Genomic DNA, 12,435 nt, shown 5'->3' with positions numbered 1-12,435 from the left:
TGTAATGTGCTGCAGAAGATGCCAGTGCTATATAAATACATAATAATATGGTAGGACATTAGACTATGACTATGGTAGGATTAGAGTGTGAGCTCCTCTGAGGACAGTCAGTGACATGACTATGTACTCTGTACAGTGCTGCAGGAGATGTCAGCGCTGTATAAATACATAATAATAATAATAATAATAATATGGTAGGACATTAGACTATGATAGGATTAGATTGTGAGCTCCTCTGAGGACAATCAGTGACATGACTATGTACTCTGTAATGTGCTGCAGAACATGTCAGTGCTATATAAATACATAATAATAATGTGGTAGGACATTAGACTATGACTATGGTAGGATTAGACTGAGCTCCTCTGAGGACAGTCAGTGACATGTCTATGTACTCTGTAATGTGCTGCAGAAGATGTCAGTGCTATGCAAATATTATTATTATTATTATTATTATTATTATTAAGGTAGGACATTAGAGTGTTTCTATGAGTGTGAGCTCCACTGAGGACAGTCAGTGACAGGACTATGTACTATGTGCAGCAGAATAGGTTACTGCTATATAAATACAGATGAAAATGCTCACAGAAACAGAACAAGCAGGTTACTAAAAAAAGAGTCACATAGGAGCAATGGGTTTCTAAACAGGATGGAGCGGCACATGCAGTAATCGTGTGCTGTAAAGATGCATAGCCAGAAATCATGCTGCAAGTCTGATATTGGAATATTTTTTCTGACTGGCGAACAGTGTAGCAGCTACAATAAATGGCCACATGTAAATCAAGTGCCACTGTTTGGGCACCACAGCAGTACACACACCATACACAACCTGCAGCCTGAATAATCTAATCTGCCCAGTGAGCCCCTCCCAACATTCCGGGGCTGGCTGGTCATGTGACAATCCGCCATGTGACACAGCGGCCAGATGTGCGTCTGCTGACGCCAGGCACCTTGTCTGATAACGGCGTTTCCTCTACTTGCTGCACACTCTGCTTCCACTTGCAGCAAAGGGCAGAGATTTAAATAGTAAAACTGCTGAGTAATCCACAATACAACAGGTTCACCACTAAGCACAGACAATGACTGCTGTCTGTCTGCACAGATTCCACATTTTTACTGTAAATTACATTAGGATTTGGTTGGATTACTGGTGGTGGAGAAAGGTTTATGGAACGCAGCCGCTGCATCAGAGGCACACACAAGGCACACAGCCGCTGCATCAGAGGCACACAGCCGCTGCATCAGAGGCACACAGCCGCTGCATCAGAGGCACACAGAAGGCACGCAGCCGCTGCATCACAGGCACACAGAAGGCGCGCAGCCGCTGCATCACAGGCACACAGAAGGCACGCAGCCCCTGCACCAGAGGCATACAGAAGGCACGCAGCCTCGGCATCAGAGGCACACAGAAGGCACGCAGCCGCTGCATCAGAGGCACACAGAAGGCACGCAGCCGCTGCATCAGAGGCACACAGAAGGCACGCAGCCGCTGCATCAGAGGCACACAGAAGGCACGCAGCCGCTGCATCAGAGGCACACAGAAGGCACGCAGCCGCTGCATCAGAGGCACACAGAAGGCACGCAGCCGCTGCATCAGAGGCACACAGAAGGCACGCAGCCTCGGCATCAGAGGCACACAGAAGGCACGCAGCCTCGGCATCAGAGGCACACAGAAGACACGCAGCCAATGCATCAGAGGCACACAGAAGGCACGCAGCCGCTGCATCAGAGGCACACAGAAGGCACGCAGCCGCTGCATCAGAGGCACACAGAAGGCACGCAGCCGCTGCATCAGAGGCACACAGAAGGCACGCAGCCGCTGCATCAGAGGCACACAGAAGGCACGCAGCCGCTGCATCAGAGGCACACAGAAGGCACGCAGCCGCTGCATCAGAGGCACACAGAAGGCACGCAGCCGCTGCATCAGAGGCACACAGAAGGCACGCAGCCGCTGCATCAGAGGCACACAGAAGGCACGCAGCCGCTGCATCAGAGGCACACAGAAGGCACGCAGCCGCTGCACCAGAGGCACACAGAAGGCACGCAGCCGCTGCACCAGAGGCACACAGAAGGCACGCAGCCGCTGCACCAGAGGCACACAGAAGGCACGCAGCCGCTGCATCAGAGGCACACAGAAGGCACGCAGCCGCTGCATCAGGCACACAGAAGGCACGCAGCCGCTGCACCAGAGGCACACAGAAGGCACGCAGCCGCTGTATCAGGCACACAGAAGGCACGCAGCCGCTGCATCACAGGCACACAGAAGGCGCGCAGCCGCTGCATCACAGGCATATAGAAGGCACGCAGCCGCTGCATCAGAGGCACACAGAAGGCACGCAGCCTCTGCATCAGAGGCACACAGAAGGCACGCAGCCGCTGCACCAGAGGCACACAGAAGGCACACAACCGCTGCATCAGAGGCACACAGAAGGCACGCAGCCACTGTATCAGGCACACAGAAGGCACGCAGCCACTGTATCAGGCACACAGAAGGCACGCAGCCGCTGCATCAGAGGCACACAGAAGGCACGCAGCCGCTGCATCAGAGGCACACAGAAGACACGCAGCCGCTGCATCAGAGGCACACAGAAGACACGCAGCTGCTGCATCAGAGGCACACAGAAGGCACGCAGCCGCTGCACCACAGGCACACAGAAGGCACGCAGCCGCTGCATCAGAGGCACACAGAAGGCACGCAGCCGCTGCAGAGGCACACAGAAGACACGCAGCCGCTGCATCAGAGGCACACAGAAGGCACGCAGCCGCCGCATCAGAGGCACACAGAAGGCACGCAGCCGCCGCATCAGAGGCACACAGAAGGCACGCAGCCTCTGCATCAGAGGCACACAGAAGGCACGCAGTCGCTGCATCAGAGGCACACAGAAGGCACGCAGCCGCTGCATCAGAAGCACACAGAAGGCACGCAGCCGCTGCATCAGAGGCACACAGAAGGCACGCAGCCGCTGCATCAGAGGCACACAGAAGGCACGCAGCCGCTGCACCAGAGGCACACAGAAGGCACGCAGCCGCTGCATCAGAGGCACACAGAAGACACGCAGCCGCTGTATCAGGCACACAGAAGGCACGCAGCCGCTGCATCAGAGGCACACAGAAGGCACGCAGCCGCCGCACCAGAGGCACACAGAAGGCACGCAGCCGATGCATCAGAGGCATATAGAAGGCACGCAGCCGCTGCACCAGAGGCACACAGAAGGCACGCAGCCGCTGCATCAGAGGCACACAGAAGGCACGCAGCCGCTGCACCAGAGGCACACAGAAGGCACGCAGCCGCTGCACCAGAGGCACACAGAAGGCACGCAGCCACTGTATCAGGCACACAGAAGGCACGCAGCCGCTGCATCAGAGGCACACAGAAGGCACACAGCCGCTGCATCAGAGGCACACAGAAGGCACGCAGCCACTGTATCAGGCACACAGAAGGCACGCAGCCGCTGTATCAGGCACACAGAAGGCACGCAGCCGCTGCATCAGAAGCACACAGAAGGCACGCAGCCGCTGCATCAGAGGCACACAGAAGGCACGCAGCCGCCGCACCAGAGGCACACAGAAGGCACGCAGCCGATGCATCAGAGGCATATAGAAGGCACGCAGCCGCTGCACCAGAGGCACACAGAAGGCACGCAGCCGCTGCACCAGAGGCACACAGAAGGCACGCAGCCGCTGCATCAGAGGCACACAGAAGGCACGCAGCCGCTGCATCAGAGGCACACAGAAGGCACGCAGCCGCTGCATCAGAGGCATTCTGATCCCAGGGGTGTGCAGAGCCAGACATGTTTCCTGCAACTGCTGAGTCTCTGATATCCGGTCACCATGCTGTGTGGGCAGGTCAGTAATGACAGCCCTGATCCCATTGCAGAGCCAGGGCTGGAAGAATCCTGACTGAACTATCTATATGAGCCATTAGCAGTCGACCTGCACACCATGGAAACAAGGAGGAATCACCAACTAGCAGGAACCTAAACTACCCATCAGCTGCTGATGCTGCGCAGATCGCACAACGACAGATGGATACATTAACCCTTTATCATCACACCTGCCTCAAAATACAGAGAAACTCCGCATTCCAACGCCAAGGTATGCTCAATATTCTGCACGGAAACAGTCTGCACTATCCAAATCTGTTCCTTACTAGAATAACCACTATCTCTGACGTCCTCCTGCCACAACCTGTCCGGTGTCCCACCATCCAAAGCGTCCGGCATCCCCCTACCCAACATGTCCGATGTCAGTGGCATGTTTGGCGTTTCAGGGGTCATTACATACCTTATCGTCTGCAATTCATTGATATTGGTTAACGTTCAGGAAACACCCCCTTCCATTACTGGAAATGTGGCTGTGCGGTAGGCCTGAACGATTTTAGGAAAAGATTGAATTGCACGATTTCTGTCAGAAATTGAGATTTCGATTCACAGTTTTCAATACACAATGATAGATCAGCACACTGCTGGTGAGTATGAGCTCCCCCAGTACAGGTAGCCACATGTAGGTGCCCCCAGTATAGTTTGGCCAGCTATATGTGCCACAGGACAGGTTAGGCAGTGTGTCGGGGCCACAGGACAGGTAGGTTAGGCAGTGTGTCGGGGCCACAGGACAGGTAGGTTAGGCAGTGTGTCGGGGCCACAGGACAGGTAGGTTAGGCAGTGTGTCGGGGCCACAGGACAGGTAGGTTAGGCAGTGTGTCGGGGCCACAGGACAGGTAGGTTAGGCAGTGTGTCGGGGCCACAGGACAGGTAGGTTAGGCAGTGTGTCGGGGCCACAGGACAGGTAGGTTAGGCAGTGTGTCGGGGCCACAGGACAGGTAGGTTAGGCAGTGTGTCGGGGCCACAGGACAGGTAGGTTAGGCAGTGTGTCGGGGCCACAGGACAGGTAGGTTAGGCAGTGTGGAGGGGCCACAGGACAGGTTAGGCAGTGTGGAGGGGCCACAGGACAGGTTAGGCAGTGTGGAGGGGCCACAGGACAGGTTAGGCAGTGTGGAGGGGCTTCAGCCTCCAGATCCCCCTCCCCTCTGAATTTACCTGCTTTGCTCCCTTCCTTGCTCGCGGCCCCCTCCTCCAGTAAGTTCCCATTACAGTCGGGCTCACCGCGTTGCACGCTGCGCGGTGAGTCGCATGGAAGAGGCAACGAGTGTTGCCTAGTATAGGTGGCCGCCAGGAAGTGACGTCACACTTCCTGGAACACTCGCCGGCTCTTTCCTGCGGCTCACATGCGGTAGTGCAATGTGGTGAGCCCGACTAATGGGAACTGACTGGAGGAGGGGGCCGTAAGCAGGGGAAGAGAGCAAAGCAGAGAAAACCAGGTCGTCGGCGGAGAAAACTGCTGCAAACCGCCGCTTTGACGATCCCAAGATCGTCATTGCGCTGATCGCAATTTTTGGTTTTAAACCGAAAATCAATCAGCCCTACTGCAGGTATTTTTTGTTTCTTTTTTCTATTATAGGTATATCAGTGGATGTAGATCAGTGAACGGAGGAGGCTGTATGCACAGTCAGCACAGCATGGTATGCGGGTATGACAGTTTGTGGAGTCAGTATGGATATACAGTCAGACAGCATGTTATATAAGTATGTCAGTGTATGGAAGAGGCTGTATGCACAGTCAGCACAGCATGTTATGCAGGATTGACAGTATTTTGGGGAGTCAGTATGGACATATAGTCAGATTAACATGTTATATAGGTGCAGTGTTCTCCCAAGAAATTTTTTCCAGCCGGTTGCATGAAAAAGTAGCCAGGTGGGGCGAGATGAGAGAATGGGAGGCCGATGCTTCTGTGTGCAACTCTGCTTACGGCATAGGAGGAGGTGAGCCGATGTCAGCCAGGTGCCTGCCAAAACTAAGAGCCCGGGGAGAACACTGTAGGTGTATCAGTGAATGGAGAAGGCATTATGAACATACAGTGCTGCCCATAATTATTCATACCCCTGGCACATTTTGATTTAAAGTTACATTTATTCAACCAGCAAGTAATTTTTTTACAGCAAATGACACAGATGTCTCCCAAAAGATAATTAGACAATGTACAAGAGACATTATTGTAGGGAATAAACATTTCTCAGCTTTTATTTACATTTGAGCAAAAAGTGTCCAGTCCAAAATTATTCATATACTTCACAAACTGTCAGTCTGTGGGAGAATCTAAAGTTCCATACGATTCCAAGCTGTTCTAAGGGCCCGTTCACACTACACGCGTTTCCAGCCGCGTTTTGGAAACGCGTGCGGGTGGCCCGACACGCAGGACATCAGACAGTGCATAGAGTGCACTGTCTGATGTTCACACTGCATGCGTTCCAGACCTGTGCGGTCCGGGAACGCATGCTGCACGCAGATTTAGCAAAAACGCGCGGCTGTCCCATTCACTTTTCAGTGATGGGATCAGCCACGCAACGCATATGAACGCGGATGGCGTGCGTTCGTACGCGTTGCGTTCTGCATGCGTGGCAGTCCGGGTTTTGCAGTCTGAATTACCCTGATTAATTAGGAACAGCTGTTTTAATCAATTTAACAGGTGAAAAACAGAAGGTCTCTGCAGTTGGTTTGTGGACAGTCATGACTTCAGGCCCGTTTCAACTACAAAATGATGCGAATGCGGCTACCTAGCCGCATCGCATCACTTCCGCCGCTGGCTGCATCACTTCCGTATCTCCGATGCAGAAGTCAATTGAGGCGATGGGACGCGGCTGCGGGCGGATGTGGCCGGGCGAGAATCTGCAGCATGCTGCAGATTCTAAGATCGCTCTGCTCAACATGCACGCAGTGGAAACTCTTCCATTGCCGTGCATGTGTGTCAGCAAACCTGGGGCACCGCTCCTAGAGGAAACGGATGCGCATTGTGGCTGCTCACAAGTCAGGGCTACAAGGTCCTTTCTAAATGTTTTTAAGTTACAGTGGCTACAGTGAAAAGTATTATTAAAAAAAGCTGTTCTGCACTGTGGGAAATCTCAGAGGACGTGGTTGAAAGAAAAAAGCGACACCTGTGCTGGCCAGGAGGATAGTGAGAGGTGAAAAACAAGCCAAGGATCACCACTAAGCTCATCCTGGTGAATCTGGGCTCTGCTGGTGGCAATGTCCCAAGGCAGACAATCCAACAGACACTGCACACTGCTGGGTTCCATGGATGCAGACCAAGGAGGACACCACTTCTCCAGATAAGGCACACAAAAGCTTGCTTGGCCTTTGCAAATGCTTATCTGCACAAAGAAGAAGAAGACTTCTGGTCTTCTGTGTTATGGTCAGATGAAACACAAATGGAACTGTTTGGTCACAATGATGTTTCCTTCATTTGGCGTAAAAAAGGAGAAGCCTTCAACCCAAAGAACACAATCCCCACTGTCATACATGGTGGTGGGAATCTCATGCTTTGGGGGTGTTTTCAGCCAATGAACCAGGGAATCTAATCACAGTAACCGGCACCATGAAAAAGAGCAATACATGAGGATTCTCAACGACAACATCAGGCAGTCTGCAGAGAAACTTGGCATTGGGCACCAGTGGACATTTCATCAAGCCAATGGCCCAAAACACACAGCAAAAGTGGTGAAGAAATGGTTAGTAGACAACAACATTAATGTTTGGAGAGGCCCAGCCACAGTCCTGACTTGAATCAAATCGAGAATCTGTGGAGGGAGCTAAAGATCAGGGTGATGGCAAGAAGACCCTCCAACCTGAACGATTTGGAGCTCATTGCTAAAGATGAATGGGCAAAAATACCTGTGGAGACATGCAAAAAGCTGGTCTGCAATTATAAGAAGTGCTTGATTGCTGTAATAGCCAATAAAGGTTTTTCTATTGATTACTGAGAAGGATATGAATAATTTTGGACTGGACAACCTTTGCTCAAATGTAAATAGAACCTGAGAATTTTTTTTTCCTCAATAATGCCTCTTGTAAATCACCTTATCTTTTGGAAGACACCTATGTCATTTCCCATCAAAAAAATTACTTACTGGTTGAATAAAAGTAACTAAGTCAAAATTTGCCAGTGGTATCAATTATGGGCAGCGCTGTATACAGTCAGCAACGTATATTATGTGGGGGTCGCGGTGGTTTGGGAAGTTAGCATATACAGTGAGCACAGTAGGTTATATAGGTATGAATAGGGGAGGCTGTATGACCATATACAGCCAGCACAGTAGGTTATATAGGTATATCAGTGGATGGGGGAGGCTGTATGACCCTATACAGCCAGCACAGTAGGTTATATAGGTATATCAGTGGATGGGGGAGGCTGTATGACCCTATACAGCCAGCACAGTAGGTTATATAGGTATATCAGTGGATGGGGAGGCTGTATGACCATATACAGCCAGCACAGTAGGTTATATAGGTATATCAGTGGATGGGGGAGGCTGTATGACCCTATACAGCCAGCACAGTAGGTTATATAGGTATATCAGTGGACGGGGGAGGCTGTATGACCCTATACAGCCAGCATAGTAGGTTATATAGGTATATCAGTGGACGGGGGAGGCTGTATGACCATATACAGCCAGCACAGTAGGTTATATAGGTATATCAGTGGATGGGGGAGGCTGTATGACCCTATACAGCCAGCACAGTAGGTTATATAGGTATATCAGTGGACGGGGGAGGCTGTATGACCATATACAGCCAGCACAGTAGGTTATATAGGTATATCAGTGGACGGGGGAGGCTGTATGACCATATACAGCCAGCACAGTAGGTTATATAGGTAAATCAGTGGATGGGGAGGCTGTATGACCCTATACAGCCAGCACAGTAGGTTATATAGGTATATCAGTGGACGGGGGAGGCTGTATGACCATATACAGCCAGCACAGTAGGTTATATAGGTATATCAGTGGATGGGAGAGGCTGCATGACTATATGCAGTCAGCACAGTATGTTATATAGGTAGATCAGTGGATGGGGGAGGCTGTATGACCCTATACAGCCAGCACAGTAGGTTATATAGGTATATCAGTGGATGGGAGAGGCTGCATGACTATATGCAGTCAGCACAGTATGTTATATAGGTATATCAGTGGATAGGGGAGGCTGTATGACCATATACAGCCAGCACAGTAGGTTATATAGGTAAATCAGTGGATGGGGAGGCTGTATGACCCTATACAGCCAGCACAGTAGGTTATATAGGTATATCAGTGGACGGGGGAGGCTGTATGACCATATACAGCCAGCACAGTAGGTTATATAGGTATATCAGTGGATGGGAGAGGCTGCATGACTATATGCAGTCAGCACAGTATGTTATATAGGTATATCAGTGGATGGGGGAGGCTGTATGACCCTATACAGCCAGCACAGTAGGTTATATAGGTATATCAGTGGATGGGGAGGCTGTATGACCATATACAGCCAGCACAGTAGGTTATATAGGTATATCAGTGGATGGGAGAGGCTGCATGACTATATGCAGTCAGCACAGTATGTTATATAGGTATATCAGTGGATGGGGGAGGCTGTATGACCATATACAGCTAGCACAGTAGGTTATATAGGTATATCAGTGGATGGGGAGGCTGTATGACTATATACAGCCAGCACAGTAGGTTATATAGGTATATCAGTGGATGGGAGAGGCTGTATGACTATATGCAGCCAGCACAGTAGGTTATATAGGTATATCAGTGGATGGGGGAGGCTGTATGACCCTATACAGCAAGCACAGTAGGTTATATAGGTATATCAGTGGATGGGAGAGGCTGCATGACCATATACAGGCAGCACAGTATGTTATATAGGTATATCAGTGAATGGAGAAGTCGTTATGAACATATACAGTCAGCACAGTAGGTTATATAGGTAATCAGTGGATGGGGAGGCTGTATGACCACATACAGCCAGCACAGTAGGTTATATAGGTATATCAGTGGACGGGGAGGCTGTATGACCATATACAGCCAGCACAGTAGGTTATATAGGTATATCAGTGGATAGGGGAGGCTGTATGACCATATACAGCCAGCACAGTAGGTTATATAGGTATATCAGTGGATGGGAGAGGCTGCATGACCCTATACAGCCAGCACAGTAGGTTATATAGGTATATCAGTGGATGGGAGAGGGTGCATGACCCTATACAGCCAGCACAGTATGTTATATAGGTATATCAGTGGATGGGGAGGCTGCATGACCCTATACAGCCAGCACAGTATGTTATATAGGTATATCAGTGGATGGGGAGGCTGCATGACCCTATACAGCCAGCACAGTATGTTATATAGGTATATCAGTGGATGGGAGAGGCTGCATGACCCTATACAGCTAGCACAGTAGGTTATATAGGTATATCAGTGGATGGGGAGGCTGTATGACCATATACAGCAAGCACAGTAGGTTATATAGGTATATCAGTGGATGGGAGAGGCTGCATGACTATATGCAGTCAGCACAGTATGTTATATAGGTATATCAGTGGACGGGGAGGCTGTATGACCATATACAGCTAGCACAGTAGGTTATATAGGTATATCAGTGGATGGGAGAGGCTGTATGACCCTATACAGCTAGCACAGTAGGTTATATAGGTATATCAGTGGATGGGAGAGGCTGTATGACCATATACAGCCAGCACAGTATGTTATATAGGTATATCAGTGAATGGAGAAGTCGTTATGAACATATACAGTCAGCACAGTATGATATCGGTATCTCAGTGTTCAGGAAAGCCGGTACGCACATTATCAGAACTGCAGAACCACATTTACTGGAAGAGACCAGATTGTCCCCACAGGCTACATGTGACTGATTCACAGATCAATCTGCTCATCCCTAATGACTGTATAAAGTAATGGCGGGCCAGAGCCTGTCGCAGCAGAATCTGGTATCCTCCGCTAACGAGAAGTCATGGAGGTTTATTCACACAGCGGCGGGGAAATGATATCAACCAAAAGCAAAGGGTGGCGTTCATTTTGCGGGGAGGAAAAAATCCTACAAACACAGGGGGGAGCAACTGTAGTGAGAGTGATATAGAGGCTGCCATATTTCCTGTTAAACAATACCAGTTGCCTGCCTGCCCTGATGAGCTATTTGGCTGCAGTAGTGTCTATGTTACACCAGAAACATGCATGCAGCTAATCTTGTCAGATCTGACAATGTCAAAAACTCCTGATCTGCTGCATGCTTGTTCAGGGGCTATGGATAAAAGTATTAGAGGCAGAGGTTCAGCAGGAGTGCCAGGCAACTGGTATTGCTTAAAGGGATACTGTAGGGGGGGTCAGGGGAAAATGAGTTGAACTTACCCGGGCTTCTAACGGTCCCCCGCAGACATCCTGTGTTGGCGCAGCCGCTCACCGATGCTCCGGCCCTGCCTGCGGTTCACTTCTGGAATTTCAGACTAAGTCTGAAAACCACTGCGCCTGCGTTGCCGTGTCCTCGATCCCGCTGATGTCATCAAGAGCGCACAACGCAGGCCCAGTATGGTCTGTGTCTGCGCAGTACACTCCTGGTGACATCCGCGGGAGCGAGGACACGGGCATGCAGGCGCAGTGGTTTTCTGACTTTAAAGTCAGAAATTCCAGAAGTGAACTGGAGGCGGGGCCGGAGCATCGGTGAGTGGTTGCGCCAACACAGGATGTCTGCGGGGGACCATTAGAAGCCCCGGGTAAGTTCAGCTCATTTTCCCCCGACCCCCCTACAGTATCCCTTTAAAAGTAAATATGGCAGCCTTCATATCCCTCTAACTACAGTTGTCCTTTAAGGGCTCTGTCTGACCTGGGATCAAATCTCAGCTTTTCTTGTTCAGTAAGCCAGCACCTATTTAACAAGGAGTCCCTGGGCAAGACACCTTACTACTGCCAATAGAGCACCTCTAGCGCTTTGAGTCCGCCAGTTAAAAAGCAAAATATAAAATGTTATTTGACTTGTATGGAATACTGGAGCGATACCTCCCATCTCAGTAAAGGAGGCCATACTACACTTGACGATTTTTACCATTGATGTCCATCCGATTAGATTACTATGATCATATGCGCTAGAAATCAATGCCTCAAGCGATGCCCAATCAATTTCCAGCTGAAATCAATCGATTCGGTCGATCGCACAGGAAGGAAAAATTTTGCTAGATCAGCAACAGTTCAGTTTGATTTGGCAACAACCGATGCAGTGTTGGCTACAGAGCTCTCACCTGTCCCGCGTCCTATGGTGGATTTTCTCCATGTCGTGGGGCTCCTCCCTCCCATCATGTGACAAAAGCTTAAGTTCACACACTTGAGGTCCCGCAGCATACAGGCCGGCAGCACAAACTCCGAACCTCTAGTGTTTGAGCTCCAGCTTTTGTCATGTGACTCAGGAAGAGAAGACACTGCGAGGCTGTGGCATGGAGAACAGCCACCAGAGGATGGGGGGCCGGTTGGGCGGGTTAGAGCCCTGCTGCAAACATCCGAGGGGAGCACAGATACCTGAGGGCCTGGCGGGTGGCAACGGCTCCACAGATTTT

The 12,435-nt window shown here is 50.5% G+C and overlaps 1 protein-coding gene across 1 annotated transcript in view; it reads right to left on the bottom strand.

The window, feature by feature from the left end:
- RAB14 (RAB14, member RAS oncogene family) overlaps nt 1–12,435 on the bottom strand; it is a 60,861-nt gene that overhangs the window by 29,097 nt on the left and 19,329 nt on the right. The window lies entirely within an intron of this gene.

This window comes from Hyperolius riggenbachi, chromosome 8, assembly GCF_040937935.1.
Source record: "Hyperolius riggenbachi isolate aHypRig1 chromosome 8, aHypRig1.pri, whole genome shotgun sequence".
Classification (NCBI taxonomy): Eukaryota; Metazoa; Chordata; class Amphibia; order Anura; family Hyperoliidae; genus Hyperolius; species Hyperolius riggenbachi.
The sequence above is the reverse complement of the archived record's forward strand: the minus strand, read 5'-3'. Positions and strand labels throughout refer to the sequence as shown.